Raw genomic sequence first — 19,553 nt, 5'->3', positions numbered from 1 at the left:
TGTTTGATCAGTGTAGAATAGCTGCATTGGAGACACTTGTTAGAAAGCTTAAATTTAAACTTAATCTAGGCTAACAATCAATTGTAGGTGAGTCTAATACAGAGGCAAGGTAGACAACCATGATTAGAATAGCTATGCTAAGTGGCTATCCAGTAGCTTAAATTTTTACTTTGATAGCTTATGGTAAAGCAAACCATCAATGTTTGGACTGTATTATCTCAGCCTTTTGCAGAAACGTTGCCCTTAAAGTGTAGTTTATTTTTATGCCTTCTGTTTTTTACAGTTAGGACATTTTTAATTTCATATTTTCAATTAGGGAATTGCCATGTGAATTTTTTTGATACCTCCCATACAATAATAGTTTATATGTTCAATGTGTTTCCTATGTCTTTTCCAGACTAGACAGACTGACACAGATTTCTGCTGAGTTTGGCTCCAAGAAAAACTGTTTATGTCAAAAATGTATGCTTCCCATTTGTTTGAAAATGGAAACTATGTAACTGCATCTTTCTCTTCAATTTAGCAAAAAGATTTCAGTCAGATTTGTAACTGAAGTTGGTAATACACCCCTCTCTAATTTCTTCAAGTACTTCTACTATTAGATGAATTCAGTTTAAGTATCATGTTATATTCAAATGTGTTAATTTGTAAGTTTTTTAATGCTTTTCTGGGATATCGGGGTAATATAAATCTGAAAAATAATACACTAGTCTTTCTGGTTGCCCATTGTTTTTGTGAAAATGACACACCATTGCAGTGGGGTGACTGGCTTTTGTGGGATCTGTAGTTCACACTAAATGCATGTTGAATCTTGATATCTATATCTACCTATCTGTCTGTCTTTATCTTTAGTCATCTCAGAGTTGCTATTGCAGCTCTAGGCATTGCCTTCTAGATCATCATTGACTTGATACTTTTTGGCCAGAAAAGAGTGATTTTATTTTTCATATGATATCCGGATGGCAGTTTCCTAATCAGCTATGGTCATGTCGTCTTGCATCCTTAAAAAAAGTAATGTTCTTTGGTGAGTCTTGCTTGGAGTTGCTCAACTTCAGTAGGCTGTTCAGTAGCTCTTGTATATTCTGCTGTTGTCCATTCTTCAATGCGTCCAGCTGATAGAGAGCTGGGAGCAAATTCACTTCAGCACACTGACAACCTGGCTGTATTCCATAATTTAATTCTTGCTGCTCTTTCTCTGATTCTTGACATAAGTATGACTTATACAGGATAGAGTTAAAACAGTACTGTGGGCTAGTATGATAGCTAGGGTAGGCCTGTGCCTTAGAATTGTATAAGTTATGCAGCAGGATTTGACACTATCCTGGTAGTATTCTGCTTTCTTAGTCTGGTTTTCCATTTTTTTCAGTTTGTACGCTGTTATAAAATGTACTGCTTGAGTGGGTTTCTTTGATTATTTTTTACTATGCATAATCAAATGCTGACACATGTGATGCCAAATAGGTGCCCAGTGAACGTTTAAATAAAGAATGGTTGAATGTTCATTGCTATTTTATATGTTGTGTCCACTCAAAGGATTAAAAAGGGTTTTCTTATGTTGAATTTGGCCTGTAAAGACACAATTTCAGGTTCAAGCTAAAGTTATTCTTAAATGAAGTCTCTTGACACACTGAGCTGATTTAATTGACTACATTATCTTTTCTTGTGCCCAGTCCTATATATCTTCACAACATTGTGTTCCTGTAGCCTACCTGCTTTTCCATCTGCTACTCTTTATCATTTTGGTTTCTTTCTGTCTAACTTATCTTGTCAGTCATTTTATTTAATGCCTATTTCTTTCATCCTTTATATACCCTCATGCTGGGCACCACTTGTTCGTCTCAGATTATTTTGGTGTATAAGTTGATTTCTAGTCTGTAAATTCACTAGCATTTATATTTACATATTTATATGCACATATTTACATTTAGCTTAGATAAAAATCAAAGGGTGGCACCCAGAATATACTCAAAAAATAGCCTTCAACTAATTACATTTTTAAGTTACATGTCTTCCTTTAAAATTACCATCATCTGAAAACAGCAAATCCTGGATTTTTGTTTCCATGAATTTTGACGGTACTTATAATCTGAAAAGGGAGAAAAGTTTTTGAGATTTCTGAGACACATTTTGTTGTAAGGTCTGACCTTTAGTTTCAGCCTCAAGGTCACTTAGAGGTAATATGTTGGTAGGAAATATGCTTTTGGGTTGTTTTCCAGTAGTGGTGATGGATTTGTATCCAATCACACATTCTTACCCACTTCCTTGTGACTCTTGGCATGTCTTCGGAGGCAGCTGACGAGGATTAGTGGTAGAAACTCACTGTGGAACTTAGTGAAACTCACAGGTTGAACTTCAAGCCTTGGCCATATAATTAGCACTTTGTGTCAGACATTGAGTGTATTGGTCACTTAAAAATTACTTATTTTGGATTTTATTTTTCCAGGACCCTAAAAGAACTTTAAAGTTTTGTCAGAGGAGATCCAATATTATTGTGAACTAATCAGTAATTACTGTGTAGATTTTTCTGAAAGAGCATTTAAAAAGATTAATTACTAGTCAAAAGTATACAAGTATACTAAAGCTGAGATTGGGTCCCCTATATGTTTTCTTCTTTCCTCTTTATGCTATCATCAGTAGTCTTCTGTTAACGTAGACCATTAGTTCCCAGATCAGTAGCATCAGCATCCCTTGGGGATTTGTTGAAAATACAGATTCCTTGGTCTTACCTCAGATCTAATTGGATAAAAAACTCTAGGGGTAGAGCCTGCGGTTTGTTTTAATATGTCCTCCAGGTGATCCTAAACTAAAAGTAAGAGTTTGAGAGCCACTGCCTTAGGTCTTTTACTAATTGTTTTCTAGTAACTCCATGAAATTTGCTGAAATAGACTAAGTTAAGGTCTGTGTTACAGCTACCATAAGCCTATTACTTGACAGCATTTTTGTACAAATATTGATTGAAGTAGTGGAAGGTAAAAGTCATCTTTTGTGGATTTATGATATCTAATTTTAGGAAATTTCTTGAGGTTTTTTTTTTTTTTTTCTTTTTCTCAGCCATGAGTAACACATCAGAAATACGTGTTTTAGGCCTTTTCTTAAAAATAGGTCTTTGGTAAGATACATTAGGGGTAACATTAAAAAATATATTATAAAGAAGTAATTCCAGGAAACCATCACCTGAACCAGTGAAGTCTGGATTACGCCCAAGGGAAGGAAATAACCCTGATACAGATGTCCAGAAAGCAGTAAGTTTATTTTGTAAAGCTGCCAAGTTCATGCTATTGTATTCAAAATCACCAGGGCCAAAGGTTGTATGTGATTCAGGACTTGACCAGTGGAAAGTCTCTAGATTTTAGTAGAGAGTATTTTTTCTTTTTAAGAAAATTATTTTTTGAATAGGTAAAGCACTTGCCATCTTTGTCCTATTGTTTGATTTAGTTAAATCTGTGGATAGGATTGAAAACTATTGAGAGGTTATAATTAAGGACAGGGAGTGATTTTATAAGCCTGCTTTCCACAGGAAGTCAGGTTAAAAATGGAAATATTGGGGGAAAAAAAGGTTGGTACAAGGTTATTAAACTGAAAGACACTGGTGAAGATGCCCTCCTAATGAAAATAATAACCTCAGTTCACTTTCCTGTAATTCTATTACACAGAACTGATTGTGCTGTCCTTCTTAATGTGTTTCTGTATATGTACCAATGCTGTCATCACTATAGACTGCTAATGCATCAACTTTGTAGTTCTTCCCCTGCCCAAGTACTTAGTACTTACTGTGGCAATACTCGCTGATGAGTTTTCATTCTTTCAGAGACTCTTACTGGATGTGATTATCTCTTGGGCTCTTTAAATACTTTTTAGTCTATATTAAATAAGGGCAGATGCTATGTTTTCAATATAATAAGAATTAACTTTTAAAATATGTTTCAGGGGTGCCTGGGTGGCTCAAGTCTGTTAAGCGTCTGACTCTTTTATTTTTTTTTTTTTAATGTTTATTTATTTTTGACAGAGACAGAGCATGAGCAGGGGAGGGGCAGAGAGAGAGGGAGATGCAGAATCTGAAGCAGGCTCCAGGCTCCGAGCTGTCAGCACAGAGCCTGACGTGGGGCTCGAACTCACAGATCGCGAGATCATGACCTGAGCCAAAGTCGGATGCTCAACTGACTGAGCCACCTAGGTGCCTCGCGTCTGACTTTTGATCTTGGTTCAGGTCAGGCTCCACACTGGGCATGGGGACTGCTTAGGATTCTCTCCCTCTCTCTCTGCCCCTTCCTTGCTTGCATGTGTGCGGGCACACACACACATACACACACACACTCTCTCTCTCTCTCAAAATAAATAAATAAACATTAAAAAATGTGTTTTAAACTATATACTTCAAAAACCCTAAATAGTGATACTTGGAAAACTCTTCTTATTTTTTTAAAGTTAGGGTTTTGATTTCACAGAGTATAAGAGAAAATCCAAACTAACTGGCTTAACAGAGATAATTTAAGTTTTTCACCCACATAAAAACCCGGGGGTAGTCAGTACAGATCCGATATAGTGGACCTGAAGTGTCAAGGGCACAGACTCGTTATTCCAGTGTTATCTCGTGAACCAAAACATTTGTTGAAGCGCTAACCTTTGCATTCATTGTAGTCACGAGAAAGGAGGAAGGGAAGAAGAAAGGTATGTTCTCTCTCTTTAAAGGATACTTTTTTGAAGTTACATGTAGTCTTTTAAGCTTCTATCCAGTTGGTCAGAACATGTTCCCATGGCCATACGTAGCCAAAAGGAAGGCTAGGATATATAGTCTCTTCTGGGAGGCCTGTGTTAAGCTAAAAATGGGAGGTTCTGTCTGTAAGAAATAGGAGAGAATTGGTATTGGAGGTAATTAGCAGCTTCTTCATATTATTTAAATGAATCATTTTAGCAAAGAAGACATTTTCCGGTTAAAGTCTACAATACTTCACTTCTGAGACTTGCAAAAGCAGTGACCAACGTAGAAAATGCACTGAGAGACATGATATATGGTAGCAGACTAGAAAAGAAAACGGTATCTTGGAGCACTCTCAACTCTTGAGTTTTTTTTTTTTTTTAACTTTCTGTTTTTTTGTGTATTATTTTGGGCCAGATTTTTATAAGCCTGATGTGGGATTATAGTGTAAAAGGGATATGTTTAATAATCGTCAGCTTGTGAAGTGAAAGGCAAATGGAAGTCAAATGAAGAATGATCAGCTGTACTATTTCATTGTTTATTTCCTCTGAGGAGCTCAAGGAATTGCGTGGTAAAGTGGCCATGGTGGTGAGGATGGTGGCCTACACTGCTTACTCTTCTGCAGTTCTCAGCTCATTTCCAAGCCACGTGTCCATGTGTTTTATTTCCCACCCCCAAAATACTGCATCAGGTTCTATTTAGGTATTTTCTCTCATTTCAATTCTAATGGTTTGGTATCTGTAAGGGAAATAAAGCTTGCTGTTTGGGGCCATGTTAGTTTCCGAGTGCTTTTGCCAATATTTTGTGTGTTTTTATACCTTTGACCTACAAATTTGAAAATCCACAGAAATCTGTTTATTCATTTTTGTGTGTCCTAATTTAAATATTACTATTTTAAGCATGGAATGTCAAACATAGGTGTTTAATCATTTAGGAGTGAGTAGGAGAGGGTAGAGAAGTCTCCTCTGGATTGTATTATTCCTTGGATTCAGAGGGTTTAATAGGCATGAGTAACCAATATATGCATCTCCTTTCTTAACAGAATTGCATTCACAGATGACTGCAAGTGAGCAGTTTTTCAAGTAGGACTCTGTTAGCAGGTCGTGTGTTAGCAAAAGGAATAATAACTTTGGCTGATGATAGGCTCCTGGTTACCAGGAGCTTAATTTTCTTGAGCTGAGCCAGGATGCTCAGCAAGGTCAAAAATAAAATTTTATACGATACAGATGTCCTCTGCTACTGGTATTGAATAATATTCTTCCATTACCACCAAAGGCAGTACCTAAAAATATAAGCCCCTGGGATAAGCTTTGCTTTTCAAGTGGTGGACAGTTATTCTACTAGTAAATTAATATTGTTGTTGTGATTATTAATACTAATATAAATAATAAGTATAAATAATAACATTTCTGAGTGCTAAATCCTTTAATATGCATTTTCTCATATCATCATCATAATTGGATAAAATAAACAGTGTTAACTGTTTCCATTTTACAGATGAGAAAACTGAAGATTAGGGAGAGCAGTTTGACATTTGGACCCAAGTCTTTTTAATGTTAGGGTCTTCGTAAAGAACTGATCATACCCGAAGATCTAGTGTTCAAGGTCCAGGCCAAAACCTGGTGGTTAGAGGACAGTCCCGAGGCAAGTTGATGGGTGGTAGAGTGATTGGCTGCACTACCGAGAAGGAAAAGGATAACGTGTACACAGTAATTAGTGCGTTCAGAGTGTCCATATTTGGAGAGAATTTTCTCTAGCTTCGAATGTTGTTTTCTTCTGACAGAAAATTGGATGATTTTTTTTTTCTTTGCTTGATGATTAAGAGGATAGTGTCATTAGAACAATACTACATTTTGAACGTCAGATAAATTATGAAGCAGGTAGACATGGTACCAGAACCTCCTCTTGCCATTCCCTACCCTGCAGGCTTTATAGAATAATTTAGAATACTTTACTGTAGGGTTCCTTAAATATCTGAATTCCCCTAAGTTCCTTTGTGTGTTTGTTTACAGTTAATGTGTTAAGAGCCATTGACATTTGAAGATCATCAGAAGTGAAGATAAAACATCTCAAAAATTATAATGTAAGTGAATGGGAAAATGGAATTAAAAATGGACAAAAGTTAATATTGCCAACAATATTTCTGGAATCCATATACTTTTGCCCCAAATGAAATTTATGCATTTGAGTGACCAGTAACTTCAAACTTGAGTCCCAATTCCAAGTCCCAGTCCTTAAAATTCTGTGTTGGAGTAAACAGTTGCTACGTTTTAGTCACCAGTAATTTTCCATTAAAATTCTTTGGGCTTCCGCATAATGTTTTTTCCCTTTTTCTCTTTAGTAGTTTGCAGTTTGACAGTGGCTCCTGCTATATTTAAAATTATATGTGTGTACAGACTGAGGTTTTTGCTCTTCAGCTGGTGATGTATGTTCTACCCAATTTTAATTTTACTACCATTTTGTATGTTTCTTAGCCAAAAATATGACAGCTAGTCTCTTCCCTTCCTTTCTTCCTCTTTATAAATATTTATTTATCATCTACTGTGGCCTGCACATTATGCTAGATCCAGAATTCCTAAGACCTTGGTGCTTACATGAGTTGTGTCATTTTTTTATACAGTTAGTGACTTTAGAGATCATGTGATGTGACTAGGACTTGTGATGACCTCAAGTGTGGCTGAGGACCACCTGCATATTTCAGTCACCTGTGTTTCTTGGTGGACATTTAACTTCCTAGCTTCCAGTGCAGACATTCTGAATCAAGGGGAGTGGGCCCAAGAATCTGCACTTAAAGTGAGGACCTTCAATCCAGATACTTTCTAGAATCTATAAGTTTGTAGATGCAGGAACAGACCTAGAGAAGTTTAATAATTTACCCAAAGGTACAATATGTGCTAGAAGGCCAGAGAAGATTGGTGTCGTTTCAAGTCCTTTAAAGTCACAGAGCTAATTAGTGTTAGAAGTGTTCTGACTCCCAGTTCTAGACTTCATTAAATCATGTAGTGACTTTTGTTGGGCCAGGCAACTTCACTGTGTATATATAAAATCATAACTAATCTATCACTGGTATTGAAAAATTAACTAAATGCACATATGGGTTTTGTGTATGAAAAACATGGACTTTTTTTTCATCAGATATGTGACTGGTTCTGATTTTGAAATCGTTACATGGAAAAAGACCTTAGTAGTCCAAGTAGATCCCCCCACCCCCACTCTGGCCATGGTACTATTCCTACTTGGCCTTTAAGTTTTATGCTTCTGAGGAGGGATTTGATTTAATTTTTGCATCATGGTAACTAGCATAGTGCTTTGCAGATAGTAGGTGCTTGCTAAACTATAGTATGAACAGTTTACTGTTAAAACTTTGCCCCCCCCCGTGGATTCTGTTATATACTATTAGGAGTGGTTTTATTTTCTTGATATTTTATTCTGTTATTTTTTATTTTGGCGGGGTGGGGGGAGAAAAACGGGGGGGGGAGAGAGAGAGAGAGAGAGAGAAGATCTTAAGTGGACTTCTTGCTCAGCGTGGAGCCCAGTGGGGGGCTCGATCCCTCAACCCTGGGGTCATGACCTGAGCCAAAATCAAGAGTCACTGACTGAGCCACCCATGCGCCCCATGAATCTGATATTTTATATACCAAGCCAGAGACCTTAAACAATTGGTTATTTTATATTTTTAGTATTGAATTATTATAGCTGATAGTCACAGTATCTCTGAGGGATTGAAATAGTCTAAATTATTTTCTGAATTATAGAAGTTTGACTTAGTTTTAGTATTGTGTATATTTTGTATTGCATATGGTATACTGATAGTTACTGAATTATAATCTTACATTGGGAAATGTAGTTTTCCAATTTTTGGGAAACATTCTGTAATTCTCAAATTTGTTAGTAAGTTTAACTATAAAATGCCATTTTCCAATTTTCTGAATATTTTGGAACATGTTTTAATTGTAAGATATAAGAAGAGCAATATTTAAAAATAACTTTTTCATTTCTAATAAGTTTAAGTAATGTAAATTTTCTTTCCATTGAATTTTTTTCCTCTGTTTTAACCACAGACCCCAATAAATACGATATAGCTGTGAAAGAGAACTTTATCCACTATGTAATCTAACTTTTTCATTTTTTTATGCTAGGACACTAAAGCTAAGGGATTTGCCTAAGAGTGGAAATTTTATGAATGTTGCCATATATTTGTGAACAAACAGAATAATATTTATGGTATTTCTATGATGACATGTGTGAAAAGCTTTTAAAAAAGTGTCACACAAGTAGAATGTATTATGATTACTGCTATGATGATAATATGTCTAAGTTCCCTCATGACTTGATTGAAAATTTTCACTATTGTTTAATTTAAAGTCAGAAAAAGAAACTGGTCAGATTTTACTGAATTTCTTTTTACTTTGCAGGTTCCCTAAATTTCTCTTTCACTGTGTGTAATCTAATCCAGATTGTCACCTTATAAAATTACACAAAATACTCAGGATGATATTTATTGGAAGAGTTCTGTCGGCCATTTTCCATGGGAAACTGATGAATGCCCAGTTTTATCCCTCAGTGTAATCAAAGTAGCTAATAGTAATAATAACACATTTTGGTGTAGTTTTTGTGGTTACAAAGCTCTTTGACCTACATCATCTCCATTGTTTCTCATAACATCCTTGTGAGGTAGATCTTTGATAGATGAGTTACTGAAGCTCAGAGAAGTGATGTGATTGTCACAGTCTCCTGTGCATAAGAGATGGAGTTAGAACTTAAACTTTGACTCCAAATGCCATTCTGTTTCCACTTCCCAGCTTAAATCTTAACATGGAACCCCTGAAGTTTCATGGGGTATACATCTTGCTATTTAAAAGAAATTCTGAGTATTGGAAAATCGATGACAGTTTCATCTTGTCCAGCCAACCTGATTATTCAGTGCATACTTCTCTTTAAAAGTCTGACTCATGTTGCTACTTTTAAAATACTTAATAAGAGTTGCAGGTATCTTTTGGATCAAAGACTCATTCTCAGCATGGCTACCAGTGTGTGCTGCTTAAAATTATTTGAGTGTTTAAATGTTTTTTTTTAATACTTTTTTTTTTTAACGTTTATTTATTATTGAGAGACACAGAGCATGAGCAGGGGAGGGGTAGAGAGAGGGGGAGATACAGAATCTGAAGCAGGCTCCAGGCTTTGAGCTGTCAGCACAGAGCCCGACACGGGGCTCAAACTCACAAACCACGAGATCATGACCTGAGCCGAAGTTGGTCGCCTAACCAACTGAGCCACCCAGGCGCCCCTAAAATTATTTGAGTGTTTAAATGTTTGAAACAGTAGTATGTTGAACTATACTCATACTCAACAGTAGTATGTTGAACTAAGCTCAAAAAATAAACTTTGATATGATACAACACAGTGTACTGAAATGTCTTGATTCCTTCTTAGTCCTTGGCTCTTTAGTTCTGATTCTACTTCTTGACTGTGACTCTGGATGGGTCACTTGATTTCTGTGAGCCTGATCCCCTTATCTGGAGAAAGGGTAAAATGATATCTGCTGTCCTACCTTTTATAGGGCTGCTTTGAGGCCTAAATATGAGGATTGATGATGCTGACAATAAGAAAAAATCAGCTAACTGCTGTGTAATGCATATCATCTGGTAGGCACAGTTTTAAGTATAGTTGGTTAAGCATCTGACTCTTGATCTCAGCTCAGGTCTTGATCTCAGGGTCTAGAGTTCAAGCCCCGTGTTGGGCTCCACACTGGGCATGGAGCCTACTTTAAAAAAAAGTATTTTATATATGTTCATTTAGTTCTCATAACAGTCCTGCAAGGTATAAGAATTATTACTATTGCCACTTTGTAGATGCAAATCTGAGGCACAGAGAGGTGAAGTAACTTCCTCAGGGTCATACAGGGTGACTGAACCAGAATTTAGTACCAGGCAGTGTAGCCCTAGAGTTGGTAGTATGTGTGGAAGATAGTGTGCTTTGACCCTTGTAAAGGGCTGTGCTAATGTTAAACATTAATACTTTAAAAAATTGTTTAAAAAGAGAGATGTGTTCCTCATCCTTGTTATACAGATAGAGAAAAAAGACAAAAACAAGCAAGAAAAAAGTCTTTATGATTTATGATTTTTAACAATTAACTGAGCTCACAAATTTGGAAGAATATTAGAAATTATGGAGAGATAAATGACTGAATGAGGCTAATACATTTGATTTTTAATTTAACCTTTCCAGGCTAGAATGAGAAAGAGACATTGAGTGCTTTTCTTTTCCTACTGAATGTTTTAACTTAATGACTGGAAAACAAAGTGAAATACCTGTGTTATTTTCTGGGATTTTGACGTTTGTGCAGAAAAGTTTTATCTCATTACACTGCCAGGGAGTGACTAGTTAATAGTAATAATTAGTTTTGCTTTGTCTAGGATTACACAAAAAAAGGCAAACCTTTAGATAGTCTGAAGAATGAATATGTGACTTTATGGTTTTAATGCTGAATTCAGATTTGCATGATGGGATGAGAAAATCGTATGTGAGGTCATTTGTGAAGGAATGAATTCCCTATATGTTTTTCTGTTTGTCCAGCTCAAAGTGTTTTTGAGAAAGCATTTATTGCGTAATAGGTCACCTGCCTTTTTTTAGTGTTTCTGACCTTGTATTTCAATTTGGAATGGACGTATTTGTTTCTAAAAGGAAATGCAGTTTCAGAGTCGTGCACTTTGAGTTCTAATGATGTGACCAATTTTCAGTTTAGTATGACATTTTCTCAGCTACACTTAACTATAAATAACTTCCCCTTTAGGCTACTTATGAATCCGTATAAGTTTTAATTTTAGCTCTTGTCTTCAGAGTTTGAGTCAGATTTAGAAGTTCTGAGAAATTCTTTTAAGGGGCTGCTGAGGGTTTTGGGATTGGCACTGGGACTCAAGGTGCCTCTTACTCCATTTTTACCCCATTCTCTGGACACACGCTAGTATTGGCTAGAATATTTTGGTTTTTACTTGTCCATTTATTTATATTTCCAGATAAGTGCTTTGAAGAAACACTACTCTGCAGAAAAAAAAGTACGTAAGGCATTTCCTTTATAGCCTGGTTTTTCACACTTGCTGGGGCATTACCACATAATATGTCCTGACTTTTGGGAAATATAGTTGACAGACCTGAAAACAAAATAATGAAATTAAAATGTCCCCAAGGTCACGTGTACCTTAGAACCTTGGGATTTTCCAGACAGAGTGCCAACATGCGCCAGCTGTCCCAGAGCTCAAATCCCCTTTGTTTCTCGGAAGAATACAAAATGTATTCTCTCATCTGTATCCATCAGATGCCATGATGAGAAGATCATTTATGCTGTATCTTTTTATACTATAGATCGGTTAAGAAATTTAGGGTTCTGGTGTAGCATTTCAAAAAATAATTATAAGCTATAAATTAATTTGGTTTTGGTAGTTGTTTTTCTATTTTGGGGATCCTGCAAATATTCTGACAATAAGTCTTTTGTGTGCCAATGTTTTATACACACTGCAGGCTTTTTATTATTTTTTTTTAATAAAATTTTGAACAGAATGACTGATAGAACATGAACAGTGCTTATGACACTATGGTCCATTGTGTAAGCGCTGAAAGCAAATTTGCATTCCTCGAAAAGCTTGTTCACAGGCAGAATATAGAACACATTCTTTAATGTTCTTGGGCAAACATGTTATGCGTGTGCTCAGGACATTAGTTTCAAGAGAATACTTTTTAAAAAGGACCTTTTCTTTCCATGGACTACTGAAGAAAAGTTAAATTGGCAGTAGGAGGGAGTGAAGCGATTTAAATAAGGCAAGTGGTTTAGATTTTATTGTAATGACTATGGTCAGTAGTACCTGGAAGCAAAAGACATGCAACCTCTCCCAGATCCTCTGGAGGCGTTTGTTTACTAGGATACACGAAAAGATAGGTGAGTTGTTTTCAGGCTGGTTTGAATGAAGGGTATATATCATGCTGCTATGTTTATCTGTACCTTTAATTTTCAGACATACTTTTTTACATTCGGTAGAAATGTTTTTATTGGATTTTGAAATATTAGATCAGGAGAAATAAGAGTACTATAAATATACTTATGGCGTCTGTTAGTGCTTGGGTTTTATATTTCTGTTCACTATTGCGAAATACCTCCAAGTGTACTATGAATGACAATGAAGTAATGATAATTCCATTAATAGTCCAGCAAACCAGTAAAGCCAGAGAGGTTCAATATTTTGCTAATGGTTACACTGAAAGATTCAGGTGACGGAATTGGTTTTGTGAGTGAAGCTTTGGGCAGTCTTCTGTTTGACTGTGTCAGAAGTTACATAAGATGTGTGTGTATGTGTATGGGTGTGTAATACATGTATAAATATATAACATAGAAAAATATAAATATATTATTTATAGATAAATAAAAAACAAAAAACATAAATATAGTATATATTTATACATATATAAAAAACAACTTCATCCTGATATTTGTTCTTTAAGTGATTCATCAAACTCTTTTTAAGTTTAAAAGTTAGTACGTGCAGTTACCTTAATCAAATGAGGACATTTTACAGTATAGACCTAAGTGTAAAGTACTTTTGCGGCCAAATGCTTTGCTTCATTTTAATTTAATTAATCGATTCCTTCTTAAAAGGAGACCCTTATTTCTGATCTCATTCTGTTTTCCCTTCTGAAGAAGATACTCTTATATTTCCACAGGGCTATTTGTTGAATATTTTCTATCACTGCCCGTTATTTAGCACTAATAACTTTCAATAGGCCATGTTTTTGATCCTTATTATAGTCTTACACGGTATTGTTAACTTATAAAGAACAAACAGAGACAGATGTAAGTAACTTGCCTGAATTGTTATTTGCTAAGTGGTGAAATCAAGTCTCTGTGACCCTAAAGCTTATGTTTTCAGCCACTAAGCACTTCTACATCTTGTTCTGTGCTTTGTGTTCTCTTCTGTTTCAGTTGTGTCCTGTATATTCCTTCATTGCTATACAGTACTATTATGAGACACTTTCATATCTGGCACCTTCATTAGGTTGTAAGTCCCTTGAAGAAAATGAATCTATTTTCAACTTTATCCCTAGTATGTAATCCATTGCTGATGTTAGTAAATGTCTGTGGAAGAGATAGATGGGAGGGCATGATAAGGGAGATTCAGGAAGTTCCTTCTCCCCAAATGGAGGGGAAGCGTGGGAAGAGCAGGAGGGCAGGTAGCTAAGAGGCCTTTAGCTAGAGGTAGGCTTTCTTAGTTTCTATCCTTCCAAGGAGCTGAACGGTACTTTGAGGCATGGGAATATTCGGAGGTGATAGGTGAACCCTGCTCTCTGGAGGCAGATTTCTCTGCCTTTGCAGCATTAACAGTGATGCTTGTAAGCCTAGTAGTATTGAGGCAAGAAGTACTTCTGTAGTTGGTACCCCATTTTGTTTGAACATAATTTTCTTAATTTGCAACTTTTTAGCTTGATTAATTCTCAGGAATGATTATAATTTTAAAAAATCTCCTAACTGAAACAAAAAAATAGAAAAATGGAGAGGATTTTATCTTATTTATGGTATGCTTTTGAAAAGCACACAGAGAGTAATTCCTGTCCCCTACCAATAATTAGTTTGTATAACTGCTCGCCTAAATGCTATACTTTGAAATGGCAGAACTTTTGATACCAAAAGGGTGGAGCATTGTTCTTAGGAGTAGTGTAGCAAAGGAAAAAGACATTCTGTTATAACAACAGCAGACCAGTAAATGTGTGGGAATGACTAAGAGTCAGATGATGGGATTTCTGTTTTGATCTTGTGGTGGAAGGAAAACTGTGTCACTCTGGCTAAGATAGTGGCAGAGCTATTAAAAAACAGAGTTTGACTACAGCTGTTCTCTATTGTGCCTCCCTTACTGTAGACCTAAGTTCTGTTCTTCCATGGGTATGTGTATTATTTTGTGGAACTAGAAGTTAACATTTAAATAAGATTAACTTGCTTCTTTTTAATTAGGAATAAAGAGAATAATATAGCTTAGGGTGGGATGAGGAGTGGGTTAAAGAGCAGGGAATTCTGAGGAGAGGGATTTCCCATTTATAGAGCCCATGGCCCTGCAAATTTGGATAAATGCATTTGTGAATGTAAATTGCTTGCATGTTCATATAATCTTTACTCTTCCTAAGAGTTGAGAATGAATCAGAATTTAATACATTAGACTATAATTATAGATTTTTTTTAAGTTTATTTATTTTGAGTGAGAGAGAGAGAGAATGCGTGTGTGCGCACACAAGTGCTTGTACTTGTGTGAGTGGGGGAGGGACAGAGAGAGAGAGGGAGAGAGAATCCTAAGTGGCTCCACAGTCAGCGCAGAGCCCAATGTGGGGCTCCAACTCACGAACCATGAGATCATGACCTGAGCTGAAATCAAGAGTCGGACACTCAACTGACTGAGCCACCCATGTACCCCTAAAGAGTTCTGATTTTTATTTGGGAAATTTTCTTGGATTAAGCATTTACTGAGTTTGTGCATTTTACCAAAGTAGAACACATACACTGGCTTGAAAACATTAGCAAAGAACCAGTAAGAAACAGCTGTGAATTAAGGGTGAATGTGCTGAAGGGGACATATATCCGGGAGGAATGCTGTTAATCTGGAAAGTCGTCCTGGAAAGACGCCTTGTTTCTTAGACAGCCCCATATATATTTGTTTTTTGCTTTAAACTTAAATCTTAAACATTTTAACAGTGACTTCATTTTCTACATTTTAGCATGTTATCAGTTGCAGGACATTCCTGCCCTCTGCCTTTTTTTTTTTTTTTAGCAGTAGGATTTACCTATAATACCTATAAAAGAATCTTACAATTCAGGGGTGCCTGGGTGGCTCAGTTGGTTAGCTGTCCTACTCTTGATCTTGGTTCAGGTGTTGATCTTGGGGTCATGAATTCAAGCCCTGTGCCGGGCCATGCAGGGTGTGAAGCCTACTTAAAAAAAAAATTTTTTTTCAAAAAGAATCTTAAAATTCAGATAGCATTTTCAGTTATTTTTTTAATAACTATTCAGTGAGATAATGAGCAAGTATTTTTTATCTCTACTCATAATATGAAGTTGAGGCTCTAAAGCCTAACCGACTTTCCATAATTTATGAGACCTATTTCTCTTCTTGTAGTTTAAACTCACATGTCTGGTTGGAGTGGGAGAGTAGCTTATCTATGTGTTAGCATTTGCCAAAGCATCCCTTGCTTTATATTGTGAAGATGCTTTTTAGTATGGTAACGTAATCGACTATAAAACACTTAACTATAGATCTCCTTTTTTGGTTGTGAAATTGTACATGGCAGTTGTGGTGAAAACAGAAAGGATCTGTGTTTCCAACAATGATTTAATAATTGGAACAGGTTGCTACAAGGGAAATATAAAATTTTCTTCTGTAGAGGTTATTTTTGTTTGCTCATCTTGTTTTAAATGAATTGTATTAAGTTTCCTCAGGAGAGACTATTTGATTGTTGACAGTTTAGTTCCTTGGTTCTTTAAAAAAAATTTTTTTTTAATGTTTATTTTTGAGAGAGAGAAAGGGAGAGAGAGCAAGCAGGGGAGAGACAGAGAGGGAGACACAGAATCTGAGGCAGGCTCCAGGCTCTGAGCTGTCAACACAGAGCCCAACGCGGGGCTCGAACTCATGAACTACGAGGTCATGACCTGAATCGAAGTTGGATGCTTAACCAACTGAGCCACCCAGGCACCCCAGTTCCTTGGTTCTTTATGGACCAAATTATTAGAGTCTCATTTGTTTGGCTCCGTCAGTCCTGTGTTTAACCTTATTCTGATAAACTAGGGTTCTCTGATGGCAGTGGGAGGTGTGCTATTCCAGGCTCCATTAGGTAGAAATAGTTTAAATTGTTTTGGTGTTTCTGTTTGTCAAGTAATGTGCTAAACTCTTTGCACACATGATTTTATTTAATCTTTATAGGTAGGTGAAGTCTTCCTGGCAGTCAGTAATTATTAACTAAGTGAAGGAGATATAAAATAAATAAGTAAAACAAAAACTATGTCAGATGATAATAAGCACTCTAGGAAAAATGAAGCAGGGAAGGGAGTAGAGAATGAGTGAGTGGGTTTAGAGTAGTTTGCAATTTTAAATACAGTGGTCGGGGAAGATCTTACTAAGAAGGCAATATTTGACCAAAGAAGCTGAAGGAGAAAATGGGAAATATGGGAGAATAAAGTTAGAGATAAGTGAAGGAATAAAGGTCTTCAAGTAGGAAGTTGCCTAGTGTGTTCGAGGAACAGAAAGGAGTCAGTTATAGGCCAAGGGAGCAAAAGGAAGAATGGTAGATCAGGGAGGTTAGGATGGGAATGGATTGTCAAAGGCCTCATAGGCCATTTTGGAGACTTGGGCTTTTATTCTGAGTGAGATGGGAAGATAGTGGAAGGTTTTTTTGCAGAGGAATGACAATATCTGATGTTTCAAAAAGTCTCACTCTAGCTACTGTTTTAAGAACAGACGGGGGGGGGGGGGGAGATGCGAGAGTGATCTGGCTGCAACATCTGTCACCCCATTGATTTCTGGGGTTGACTTGGCCGATCTGGCTGCCTAGTCAGGTGTCCTCCTCCTCCCTCACTGGTCCATGTGCATCCATCCCAAAGCTGTTTTCTTAGTTGAAGAGGACGCCCTTCCCTGATAGAGGAGGAGCATTCTTCTTAGGTCAAGGGTATCCGAGTAGCTGCGCTCCCCCACTAGAACCTCTAAACAACTCTCAGCGTCCGTTTGTAGGAGAACTTAGGGTAGTCGAATTTCCAGGACTCCAGATACCCCCAGATGAGGTGCTGCATGAGACAGTTTGCCTTTCTTAAAAACAAAAACAAAAAACAGACTGGGATGCAGAAGCAAGGACACTGGTTTATCGGCAGTTAGAAGCATCCAGAGGAGAGAGATGTAGAAGAGGTAGAAGTGATTGGATACGGGTACTGGACATGTTTTGAAGGTGCAGCCAACAGAATTTCCTGAGTGTTTGTACATGTAGTTTAATGGAAGTCTCAAAGATGACTCCAGGGTTTTTGGCCCAAGAAAGTATAGAAGGCTGGATTACCACTTACTAAGATATTAGAGCTGGTTTCAGGAAGAAGGGTAGGAGCTAGGTTTGGGGCATCTTAGGTATCCACCTGAAGGTGTTAAATAACTAGGTTATTGGAATCTGGAATTCAAGAGAGAAATCTGGGATAGCACTAAAAATTTGGGTTCATCAACTCATTGCTGTTAAAGCTGTGAGACTGGGTGAGATTATTAAGGAGGGGAGGTGTTGTCAAGGACTAAGAGTTCAGGGGTACTCCAATGTTAAGAGGTTAAGGTGAGAAAGAAACATTATAGGAGATCTGTGAGAAAGAGTAGCTAGTAGCTAGTAGGGTAGCCATGAGTTTTGGAAGCTGAGTGTTGAAAGTATTTCAAGGAGGAAAGACCAGTTATCTCAACTGCTGCTGATAGATGAGTACTAAGTATTGACAACTGAGTTTAATGGAGTGGATGTTGTTGATGACCTTGACAAAAGCATTTTGGCTGGCCTGATGGAAGTGGGTTCTGAGAGAATGAGAGGTGAGGGATTGGAGGCAGTGAGTATAGACCTCTTCTTCAAGGAGTTTGGCTAGAAAGAAGCTTAGAGGAATGAAGTGGTATCTGGAGAGGTTGACAGAACCTCTGTGGTCACAGTGCAGAGCCCGACGTGGGGCTCGAACTCACAAACAGTGAGATCATGACCTGAGTCAAAATCAAGGGTTGGATGCTTAACCCATTGAAACCCAGGTGCCCTGAATGCTTGGGGTTTTTAAACACAGACAGGAAGGGGCGCCTGGGTGGCGCAGTCGGTTAAGCGTCCGACTTCAGCCAGGTCACGATCTCGCGCTCCGTGAGTTCGAGCCCCGCGTCGGGCTCTGGGCTGATGGCTCAGAGCCTGGAGCCTGTTTCCGATTCTGTGTCTCCCTCTCTCTCTGCCCCTCCCCCGTTCATGCTCTGTCTCTCTCTGTCCCAAAAATGAATAAACGTTGAAAAAAAAAAATTAAAAAAAAAAAACAAAAAAAAACACAGACAGGAAGAATAGTCTGAAAGTGGCAGTGAGGAACAGGGCCCGATTTGCAGGGCCAGTGGTGGGAGAGGGGTATAGGAGAGAAAATGAAGACTTAATTTTCCATTTGAAAGAGCTATGGGGAGAGCAGTGTTCTTGGGAAAACCAGGCTTCAGTTAAGAGTGAAAGGTGAAGAGACCATTTAAGAGAGAGAGAGAGTAGAAGAAAAATTGCTGATGTTTGACCTTGAAAATCCAAAGTACAGGAGTTAGGGGTGAATGGAAGATGAGATCAGAAGAGAGGTTTGGGGTCTGGCCGTTCTGACTTCTTGTGGGAACTGTCGAAAACGGAGATGAAGGATATGATGAAGTTAGTCCTTACAGTTTTTAAGATGGGGATGTGGTGAGACTGAGTATTGAAGGGGGTGGGAAAGGTAAGGTCCTGCATGGACCACCCACAGTTCTGGTTGTTTCCTCTTCACTTTGCTGATAGTGGGGGTAAGGCCAAGGGAGAGATGGAAGGACAGTCTTACTCCTCTAGAGCATTTGGATTTCTGATGCCCTTTCTTAACTCCTGCAGATGGAGGCTAGTTGCTGGGGGAGAGTGGGTGGTGTCACTTGGAACCCAAGGAGCTGAATTAATGACCAATTTGTCATCTCTGTTTTGCATATAAAGAAACTAAGACTTAGAGAGCATCCTGCCCAAGGCCACATGGCCACTGGGTAGTGGAGTGAAAGGAAATGACACACTCTTACACAGTAAAATAGATGACGGGTCAAGGAGCGGTAACATTCTGTGCGATAACACCACATTGTCATTGGAG

General features: G+C 37.6%; 1 protein-coding gene across 3 annotated transcripts in view; it reads left to right on the top strand.

Annotated features, from left to right (window-relative positions):
• The window catches only part of MTMR2 (myotubularin related protein 2), a 117,399-nt gene that overhangs the window by 2,757 nt on the left and 95,089 nt on the right, over positions 1 to 19,553 (top strand). The window contains exon 2 of one of the 3 annotated variants that reach the window (XM_086678611.1): positions 6,709 to 6,779. The exons of 1 other annotated variant lie outside the window; for it this stretch is intronic. The gene's annotated coding sequence lies outside the window, so the exon portion shown is untranslated. Of the gene's footprint in view, positions 1 to 6,708; positions 6,780 to 12,015; positions 12,630 to 19,553 lie in introns of those variants that run through there. One more of the 3 variants, XM_086678612.1, reaches the window with a different exon arrangement.

This window comes from Puma concolor, chromosome D1 (assembly GCF_028749965.1).
Source record: "Puma concolor isolate L17-30 chromosome D1, mPumCon1.1.hap2, whole genome shotgun sequence".
NCBI classification, from domain to species: Eukaryota; Metazoa; Chordata; class Mammalia; order Carnivora; family Felidae; genus Puma; species Puma concolor.
Note: the sequence above shows the minus strand (reverse complement) of the source record. Positions and strands in the feature narration are given on the sequence as shown.